At 40.4% G+C, this 11,266-nt stretch overlaps 1 long non-coding RNA gene across 2 annotated transcripts; it reads right to left on the bottom strand.

The window, feature by feature from the left end:
* Positions 1-962: 962 nt before the first annotated feature.
* On the bottom strand, positions 963-9,318 carry LOC115947221 (uncharacterized). 2 transcript variants are annotated; one of them, XR_004081162.2, is made up of 3 exons: positions 9,105-9,318; positions 7,918-8,011; positions 963-1,878 (listed from the first exon to the last, which is right to left on the bottom strand). It is a non-coding gene; the product is annotated as an uncharacterized lncRNA (long non-coding RNA). The 2 variants fall into 2 exon arrangements; XR_004081163.2 differs by lacking the exon at positions 9,105-9,318 and adding an exon at positions 8,489-8,598.
* Positions 9,319-11,266: the final 1,948 nt, after the last annotated feature.

Here is an 11,266-nt window from a genome sequence, read left to right as displayed (position 1 = left end):
CCATAACCTGCTCCATTTCAGCAGACCTCCCAGGCCACCGGGGTGGCTGCTGCAGTGGCATAGGATGGAAACCACCTACATAGGAAAATGGCTCTTGCTGGTACTGCTGCTGTTCTAAAAGGGCAGCCACCATTCCAATCCCCATCTGCAAGAAAGGGAGCCCTTCCAGTACTCCAGATCTCACTGAGACAAGATGGTTGCACTTCCCATGCTCACACCATGCCATGTCTTCCTTGGACTTGAAGTCTCCAGGCATGAGGCCAGAGCTTACTTTGTACTACTCTGTGCAGGCTCAGTCTGGAAACAGTCTGTCCACTTCGGCACATGCAGAACCTCAAGTGCAGGAGCATTCATCATCAACTGGTTTTAACAAGAAGCTGCCAGCTACTATGAGCTTTAAACTAAGCCAGGGTTCCCAATATGAAACAAAGACACAGCCAAACTTTGGAGTTAAGCCCAAGTATACCTACAATTACTAACCGCAAAGAAAGCAGAGGGGAAGGAAAAGACAACTGAGCAGAGAGACAGGTAGTGCACCCATTGAATGCCACCAGGCACCAAAACAATTTCAGCAGTGGCTATTTTGTCTGTGGAGTAAGTTGCTGGTCTTGTTTTGCTGGGGTTTTATTCCTTTTTGAAGCAGCTACTCACAGAAGCAATAGCTCTGTAGAACGTGACCTCTCATTTTGTTCTGCAGCCTTCCAGAACAATGAGGGCCCACAAGCTACAGCACTGAAAATAATAAATAGCTTTAATTAAAAAAATATTGTGCTTTTTCTTTTATTTTTTTATTTTTTTTTAAGAAAAGGATGCAAATCGCCACTCCCAGGATCCTTCTGTCAGCTCTGCAGAAATGCAGACATGTTAGAAGCCATGAGAAACCAAAGGAAATGTTAAGTAGCTGAAGAGAAAAATTGCAAGGAGTAATTTCTGTGTGTACAACTTAGCTAAGCAATGACTGAGGGGACATATGTTAACCGCCTACAAGCATCTGTTAGAAATAAACAACTAGCAGAAGAATAACAAGTTAGGGTAGTAAAAGAGAAACAACTAGAAACAAGGACAACACTAAGAAAGGAAAAATTTAGACTAAACATCAAACAGTTTTTATTGTACCAGGTCCCAGGGAGTAGGATATTCCCAGGGACCCAAGTAGGAACACTTTCATGTATTACATGCAGTTTTATCACCCCATTTTAAAATCAGTCTGTATGGAGGACACAATCTTGCACTGTTAATCTCTTAAACCAGAGGTTTTTCTCCATAAACTCCACCATCTTCCAGATAAAGGGCCTGATGGTTACAGGGAAAATCATTAACTGCAGGAATCACTTCTCAAAATTATCTATTGCTTATGTAAGACAAGACAAAAACAAGCAAGTGGAAAAAAAAAACCCAACAAAAAAACCCCAAAAAATAAAACCAAACCAGGTGTCCTATCCATCAAAATGCTCAAGCCGAGGTAACATTGTACATTTTCTGCCCCTTTCTTAGGGTTGGGGGCTTGGGGTGGTTTGGTTGGGTTTTTTTTAAATGAAATTAAAAATACAGCCCATTGTACCCCAAATCCCAGGATATTTTAGAAAAGCGTTGGCCTGTCTGAAAATGTTTCAGTGTCTCAGGACTCTTGAGTTGGTATCTCTTCTGCAATTGGTTAAGTAAAACCCAGGTGTGTATTCTCTAGGGTCATCTCAGTAGATGTGTATTCACGAATGACAATTTCTGGATAATATTCAAACATTCCTCTGGATCCGTGTCATTTTGGCAAACAACTATAAATGCACATATTGACCTGTATCTCTTCATCTGTTCTGTGTTTTGCTCAGCCCTGCAACCGCAGCCAGTATATGGATTTCATCACATAGAGGTGCCAAGTCTCTGCAGAATTAGAAAAGAGGAAAAGCGTGTGACTCATCCTGAAGAAGACCAGATGTAATATTCCCATTACCTGTTTCAGTGAACACATTACCATTTCCAAGGCATCTTGATTTTCAGGGGTTGCACTGACAGCTTCATAGCTTTTCATTATCATTTGAAAGAATTTCTCCCAAAAAGGTCTTTTCCTACAGAGAAGCAGCTTCAGCAGGTTTCAGCTTCAGCCCAGCTTTTAAATTTACTCTTCAATATCTGCAGTCCCAAAGGGAATCTTCATGACTTTGTGGAGCTTAACCAAAATGCTAAAAAATAAACCCATTTGCTAAGCATCAAAGCAGTGCTAGAACATGCTGCCTGGCTCCTCACAGCACACAGAAAAGTAAACCAAGCCTCTCTACAAAGGTTACTGCTTTATGTTCAGCTTAGACTTAGGCCAAGGAATAGGGTTAACTGTTCAAGATGACTACTAAAACAGGTTATATGTCTTTCTGTCTTTACAAAAGCTTTTCTCCTTTCTCTGTACCACCACAGAAGCTTTCCATACTCCCCCTGATGTGCTCAATTTGGTATAGTTTACTGATTATAGTACGTAGAAACATTTAAGCAATCCCTTGCATGCCACCATCTTTTATGTTTGCATGCCACCATCTTTCATGTAAGCTTACATTTTTCCTTTCCCTTGGCTTGAAAAATGTAAAACATAAGATACCATCCTGCAGCAGTTGTAGACAAACCACCTGCTCCCAAAAACACAGCAGCTGAATGCTTCAGTCATTTAAGAACTGATGATAGTTCATACATGACTTCCTTCAAAATAAATACCCAGAAGGATAAAAAAACAGTGTCTATCCAGTTATATACACACATTTGATACATGATCTAATGCCCCATAAAGTCAACTTCAGTGACTTAACAAGGAAAAATAAGTTAAAAGGAAGGGCTGAAATAGGCAGTGCAGAAACCCTTTAATCTGTAAGAAATGAAGCCCAAATACATTCAAAGCCTTCCACTAGTATTTACAGAGTTACTGTGTGATCTCTTCCACAGACTGAAATCACAGAGTCAACGTATGTGAGCTGGTAAGCATTAAATATTATTTTGCCTGGAATACTGTTTCTTTTGGTACCATTACATATTTGCACTAAACCAAAGATATCAATTTTCTATGAGTTTGTGGGTACAATTGAAAGTGACCTCGTCTGGCACAGAGCAAATCTCCACTTTGTTTATATTCGTGTTTAACCACAGTTGAGTCCAGGGCCACCAGCTTATCCCTAGGCTGAGATCATAGATATATTGTAGCTCACATCAAAGCTGACCAGAGGCTTGAGACAATCAACACAATGACTTCATGTAAAAGAAGGTCAGTTCAACAAGCTTCATGTGATGCCTTTATATAGAGAGCCAGCCCATCTGAGCTGGGATTTCAACATTCCACCTCAATGTAGAATTGTTCACAATACAACACCAAAAAAAAAATAACCCAAATCATATATAATGTCTGCTAAGAACAACAGGCAGGAGCAGAATCATAGAATCATTTTAGGTTGGAAAAGACCTTTAAGATCTTAGAGTCTGAGGTCATATAGCTTTTGCCCTATCATTTCCCAAGGTGACATCAAAAATTCCTAAGCTTAAACCACGAGTGTCACCTGGAGAAAAAGTGTCTTTGGAGAATGAATAAGCCAGAGATAACAAAAAACCCGTAAATTTTCCTTAGCTGTCTAATTTTGTAGCTATTTATAATAAGTTATTAGCAGGGAACAATCCAACTGCTCTGCCAATTTCATTTTGGAGCTGAAAAAAACGATACCAGTGAGTGCCTGAAAGGGGTGTGAGCTCCTTCGAGCTTACATTAGCGGCTGCAATTGGGTTAGGGGAACTGGTAGGATGACAGAGGGAGTGGGAATTGCCAGGTAACCCCCTGTTGCTAGTGAGCAAAAATGGTTTATGTGTGAAGGCTGTCCCCAGGGAGACATTTGGACAACAGAAAAGTATTCTGTTGTGGCTCACAACAAAGGGGGTTTCTGTTTTTCTGAAACCTCTGGTATGTTCTGGTTGAGGAATTTCAAGTCCACCCCAACAACATTTCAGCATTTATTCTACTCTAATTAAAAGGGAGACAAAAATGAGAACAAACAGCAGTTCAGAAGCATACTCAAACTAAACATAATTTTTAAAGAAAATAATGATGGAACTTTTTCAAAGTTTGGAATAAATTATAAATATATACACATTTCTCTGAAAATCAGTGTTCCAGGATGTTCTGAAACAATCATTCTTGTACTACCTACAAGAAGCTTAGTGGCACTGTTTAACATGATGTCCCAAACTTCCCTTTATTAATACATTAATTTTCTTGACTTTTTTAAACATATTTTCCAGATGTTGCTCACCCAAGAAAACATTTCCCATGACAGATAATTGATTTCAGATTAAAAACAAACAGAAGCCTCAATAGCAACCAACATACCCACTGAAAACTTCACCATTGTACTGCCCTGGAAGAAGAATGTAAAACTCTGAAATGTGAAGATTTGAAATTACCTGTGTCTGAATGTCCTGGCATTTACTATGTTCATGAAAACCTGCTTAAGCTTAGCCAAGTTACCTGCTCTGGGAAAGGAGGGGCTGGGAGGCAAAAGGAAGTCCACAAGGCTCTCCTGCGTGTCACCTGGATGTCTTGCAACAGGTTTTGATGGGTGTACATCGTGATTTTTAATAAAGACTGGCAGGGAACAAACCAACCAAACCAGCAAACCCACCCTCATCCTGAAGTGCATATGAACAATGCCTGCTGTTATAAGACACAAGGCTGTAAACTCCAGCCCTCAATGGCAAGGACATGGAAGAGCTTGGTGACCAGGAAGGATTTATACTGATCCAAAGAATAACATGTCTGCCCTTTGGACTTGACTGCATTTGCTTGGAAGTGCGAAGACACAGTCAAGGAGCCTGGGGCTGCAGGCCAGTTATTTAAAGCAAACTTTGAAAACCCCTATTTCAAGGGTACCTAAGCACTAACAGATGTTGATGTATGCTCACTGACATCATGAGTTATTAGACACTTCATCCAGCAAGGTGTTTTGGAAAATCCAAGCAGACATTGAAGTACCTTTGAAAATCATGTCTGCATGGGGACCATATTAGTTTTGCATTAATAATATGGTGACCAGCTTATTGAGGAAAAACAGCTTTTAACTGCTTTCATTCAACTGGACAAAACCTATAATAAATGAAATGGGTAATTTAGATTTAAAAAAATGAGATTTCCTTATTTAGTCAGTATATTGAAGGCCATTTTACTGACAAATAAAATGTCTCTTAAGCACTTTCTATATAATTTTAGCCAAGCTTCCATTTCCATCCAAAGCAAATCAACTGGAATATACATCTCTTCACAGACAGCAATATAAAACATACAAAGCAACAAAAAATAAAATGTAAATCTTTTACTTATATCTGGATTTCTTATTCAGGTCAGAGTTCACTGAAAAAAAACTACTCTGGGCCATTTTAGGGACTAAACCACTAAGTACCCTAGAAAAGGTTCCCAATAAACTTAAATAAAGGCATTTCTTAGCTTTAACTTTTTTTTTTGTTTAACCCTATTGTCATTCCTGTATAATAACGGAATAAGTGAAAAGAAAATGTTGTCTGAAGAAACATTTCTATGCTAACATCTTACCAGAAATGCTGGCAGAAAAAAAAATCGAATTACTTTAATTTGAACATCCACTAATTATTATAAACCTTCTTAGCCCAGTCATAACTGGGACTATAAAAAGTCTTCCTATTGGTAAAATGAGGCCACAAAATACATTTGCTTTTTCACCTAGAAAAGAATCTAGTCTCACTTTGGATACTTGAAGGGGGGAAAAAAGGTGCATTTGTTCTTCCTCTGATAGCCTCTAACACACTAGAAAAGTCCACAACTATCCTGGAGATCTAGAGTAACAGCATCTTTTGGAACAGAGGAGGTGGTGTTTTCTCAACATAGCACTTGCAAGAAGCCAAGAGCACCCACATTACCTGACTATGCTTTCCTAAGGTCTGAGCCAAAACTGCTGGTAGTCACTCTACTGTCTTCAGTGGACTTTGAAGGTGTCACTAAGAGAACAATGGATCCATTCAAGTAAAATTCTTTACTGTATTCTATTTTTTCTATACTTTTCTTATAGTACAAATGATCACCTGTAGATGATTCAGCCAGAAGCTGGGAAGTTGAGCTCTGGAAGGACATGTTTCTGCAACAGACGCTGCCTGGAGGAGTTCTATACTCATGGCTCCACCAATCATACCCCTAATATCTACGATTGCCATCAACTTCATTGGAGACCTCCAAATGGAGATCTCTTAAACAAGAATGGTTCCTCCATCAGCCCCTACTTCAGAGCACAATTATGAATCTAATAGAGAGATAGTTCTATATAAATCTGATCTTACCTCATCAGACATCTAATCTGTAAGTGCAAGTAGACTGACAACATGTGCTCTTCTCTCCTGTGGCAGGGATTTGAGATGGCAGCCCCATCACAGAAGATTTCTGGTCATTGTAACAATTCTTGTTACTATGTAAAGAAACTGGGGTTGCTAATGAAAACTACTCTCTTTTTTTTTGTGCCATTTTCAATTATAAGAAGATTTGTGAAGGGTTTTTTGAGATGTTGTGCTGATTCCTTGCCTCCCTACTACCTCCCACATTTGTCTTTTTGTTTTGTCTTTCATCTCCTTTCTGATGCCCCACATCCCATCATGCCACACTGCACTGGTTAAATAAACCCCTAAATCTAGTTTTTGTCTAGCACTAATCCTTTTATTTCCTAAATCTTATTTAATCCAAAGGGCTTCCTTTCATCTCTTTAACCGTCAGTTGGGTCACTACTGTTTCCTATCAACAGCTCCTGAAAATCCTGTATTGGAGTTAAAAACCTTTCAAGTGTTTCTATGATTCTCATTAGACTCTGCTCTCTCCAACACCTGCTAAAGACCACATTGCTGCTGTTCATGCCCTCCCGCGTTCCCCCTCCTCCAGACAGCTCACACTTCACACAAGCAATAATCACATTAGAAAGGGTTTCCCACTTTTTTTCTGGAAAACTCCCTACCCTAGTTCCGGCTCAGACATTAGCAAGACTTTGTTAAATATGTGTTGTTTAATATAGCTCAGATAAAGAGAATAAGTTTTAGGTAGGGGAGGTTGGGGAGAGGATCGTGAGAGATGCTTTCCCTGGTGCCAGAAGGAAAGAGTTATCAGTTGTTTTTTCATTCATTAAATTACTGCCCATAAGAAAAGATGTCTGCATTTCCTCCTTGCTTCTTCTGCTTCTCGTCTTGATCCCTCACTGGTCAGTGGAGCAAAACTGGGTCAATGGAGTAGGGGGAAAAGCAGCTTTCAAAAGCCGCTCACTGGAAGGAGCACCCATTTACTAACACCCAGCAGGCATTTGTGGCTAGGCTCTGTCTTCCCACCGCAAGGTATTTCTGTCAGTCCTGACAGGTGAGATGCTGAGCAGAAGTTGCAGTGAGAGGACACCTCTATTTTCACACTGCTGACTTGCAGACTCTGTGTGTTCCAGCTCTCTGCTGGCCCAGAGCAGTTCTTCATGCTCTGCCCTATTCTGCAGCCCACAGAGAGATGGTACCAATGTCCTACATGTCTCATGCTCCTTGCACACTCCCACTGCACAGGTGGCAGTAACAAAAGCAAAAATAAAGAGCTGGCAAGCATAGGGATACCATTCCCTTCAAAGGGAGGCAGAGCTGCTGTTGCTAAACCATGGTGGGAGAAGAGTGCTTATCAAGTCACACAGCCTTCCTCCAGGTAACCATACAGCTCCCCACAAAAGATCTCAATGATTTTAAAGAGGCAGGATACGAACAGTCACGTTTGCATCCTACTGGGCAAAAAGCCCAGAACATTAAATGTCATTTAGCAGTTCAGATTTAAAATAAAATGTGTGACATTTATTCACATTTTTTCCCCATCAGGTAGTGGTGTCAATATGATTACCCAAATGGCACTGGGATCACCATACTTACCAAGTGATGAACACCCTAATTTCTTACTGATAAACACCATGTACAAAGAAAAGGACCATTCAGAGCCACCATTCAGCAGCATCCTGTGTCATAGCTGTCAGGCACAAAAGAGAAAATGGCTGTGTCAGGGGACAGGATAAATCCAGTGTCACTATGCAACTCCCCACCCTCCACAGCCACCTCCAAACCTTGCCTTTCCCCAGCTTGTTAGCTGTCTTGTCCATGTTTATTCACACACTGAAAGCTAAGCACTTACACCACTTGGACAACATCCATACCTTCAGATAAATGAGACTTCTAGATGAAGCACAGGGAGAAGGGGATACTGGTAGCAACATCACAGCCAAGCCTCTCTCTCTCTCTCCCCACGCAGATTCTCCCTCCCTCCCCCTGCAGCTCCACTCTGCAGCCCTGGTGGCTTCTGCTTCTGCAAAACCCCACTGTTCAGGATGGCATCCTCATCCCTGGCTGAAGCAGCCAGGACAATCCCTTGAAACATGGCACAGTTGTCTTGAACCCTAATAGCGCTCAAAAGGTGAAAGCTAAAATCTCCATCTCACTTCTGTTTTACCTGATGTACTTCCAGCTTTGCTTCTGGAACCTCCTTCATCTTCCCCCCAGCTCCCAGACGCTACATCCTAAAGCCTACTAAGAAAATCAGGCATGGGATTTCATGCTGAATGCTACCACATGGACCCAACTCTATGTAACCAGTTAAACCGGCTAGATGGCTGCTACAGTCCACAGCTGCTCCAATTTAGACTCAGAAGCAAGTTGTTATTTGCTTCATTTTGCACAACACAAGCCTTATCTGTCTACAGACAAGCAGTAGCATGTCTGCATCCTTTGCACTACCCTAGTCATGCCTCAGACACAGTGGGCCAAGCAAGTTTAATCAAACTGCAGAGACTTTTATTTATGCTGAAATATTGACTAAGAAGACAATACCAGGATGAATGGGACTATGAAACTAGTATGAGAACACGATGATTGTAAGTTTATCCTCATTCATCTCTTTCTTATCATGCTTATACAAAATATGGTAATGCTTTTAATTAGATTTTGCTCATTGTGAGTTCAGTAATTATTCATGTAATAATAGTTAAAAAGCTACAAAATTTAGAGCTGTATTTTTAAAAAATCTTTTAAAACTACAAATGTCTTGTATGGCAGGTGGAACAACCTACCTCAGGATCCAGAATCCAACCTTTTCCTCCAAACTGTGTACTAAATACTCCTGCTCGGAGGTTTCTCCACCACCCTTGCAACTCCTTCTTCAATATGGATGTAATAAGAGGACCCCGCTCAGACAGTCTTCCCAGATGCAATTTTCCAGCAGCGTTTTAGGAATTGCAGTATGCCAGGGATGACCACAATAGCCATTAGGGACAGGAGCATCCTTCTTTGGTGGATAGAAGATGTGAGCTGTGTATATGTGAACAGTGCTTTGCCACTTGCCCTCAATGCCAGGCACCTGGCTGAGTGATCAGGGCCTGGCTGTTACGTTTACTTAGTACTGCCAGAAGTCATAAAACAGAGCAAGAAGTTTCAGATCTCAGCAGTCATTTACAATGCCCCTTTGTCATCCACCAAAGGGTGCATGACTTCATCTCCCAAATGAAACAATTTATTAATGAGAGTGAAACATTAAATGGAAGTTGCAGTCTAAGAATACACAAAAACAAAAGCTTAAACATGTCAGTAGGTTGCTGAGACCTCAGCAGGAACTAGGCACTTGCCTTGTATATTTAGGAGCCTTCCTGAGCAGAAAAGGATGAACACATGGACTTCGATGCTTTCCTGGCTGGGGATATAAATATCTGAAAGGAAAAAGACCACAAAAAAAACAGGTCAGGGGAAAAGAACATAAGAAAAATAAAATGTCCAGCACTTGTTAAACTAAAAAAATCTGAAATATTAACACCCCCCCTCAAAAAAAAGCAAAACAAAACAAAACTCCACAACCCACAACATTAATACTTCCAAAGGAGAATCACTCAAATCTCAAGATAGAGCATGTTTTATCCAGCAGCAAAGGTCCGGTATCTGTTGAGTCAGTACACAATAATGAAAACTCTATTTTCCCATGATACCTGTGAAGGCAACAGCCAAAGGAGGAAGCACCCAATGCAGCCAAAATCTCAAATTAACACACACACACACAAGTTTAAAAACTAAATTAAAAAGTAAAATAGTTTAAGATCGAACTTCTGCTTATGGGCATGCAATATAAAGAGCCTAGGGTGAGTAATTTGAGTGAGGCAGCTTAAAGCTGGAGAGCAAACAGTCCTACTGCCCTCTGAGCCTGACCGAGGAGATCTGTGGAAATACTCCTGTGAAAGAAACACCATAACTGATCTGTGGGGTTATGGAGGTGCTTGTTGCTAGGAGATGGTCTTGGGCTGAAAAACAGTAGCACCTACACAGGCTTTGCAGCTGACAGAACATTGAGAACCATAGATAATGTAAAGGAAACTAATAAATATCTCTTCTCCAAACTTGTCACTTCAACATGAAGTTACATGAAAGAATAGAACTGTGTTAATACTGGGAATGTGAGTATGCTCCAGCTTTCTAAAGGCCCAGCACTTCCAGCAACAACAGGGACAGCAGTGTAGTTCATCAGATCTTCAAAGTTACCTGGGAAACAGTTTTAATTCAAGAGATCTCTTATGGCATATACTCATAGGCTGCACTCAGCAATACCCATCTCACATGCACATAAAGCTTTCCAATATACCAGCAAAGTTCCTCCCTCACAGAAGAAGCAGTGCATTTCCCAATAATTCACAACATGCAAAGAGCAGAAGTGTTAGCCGTAGGAGCTGTAACTGGCAGACCATTACTTGGGACCCTGGTATTTTTAATGGGGGTTGTGGTAATATTTAAGAAAACACAGAGGAAGAAAACATTGCACATAAAGCTCATAATCTGCCTAAAAAACATCTGACATATAATGCAATTGCCCATATGCTTAGGCAAAGTTTCTGTTGCAGGGTTGCTCCTTCTGCAGTGGCCTTGGTTCAAAAAACACACAGGCACATGCAACACCTAGGCATATTCCAAAAACACTTGCAAGCTGAAGAGAAATATAAAAGCAAATCCCTCAAATCCTCATTTTTCATCTGGCTTCACTTTAGAGTTTTTCATATCCTGAAATCATCCTTCTCCAGGAATTACATGACTTGCCCTTTACCAGAGCAGTTCAAAAAATAGTAAATGTGTTTCATAACAGAAAGCTGGAAGAGGAGCAAAATAATCACAGTTGGGTTTTGAATTTCTTTTTCATTTTTGATGAAAAATTCAAAATTATTTTTCCAACTTTTTTTTCCTAAATTATGAGGAAAAA

This window comes from Melopsittacus undulatus, chromosome 1 (genome assembly GCF_012275295.1).
Source record: "Melopsittacus undulatus isolate bMelUnd1 chromosome 1, bMelUnd1.mat.Z, whole genome shotgun sequence".
Taxonomy (NCBI): domain Eukaryota; kingdom Metazoa; phylum Chordata; class Aves; order Psittaciformes; family Psittaculidae; genus Melopsittacus; species Melopsittacus undulatus.
This window is presented reverse-complemented; position numbering and strand designations above follow the sequence as displayed.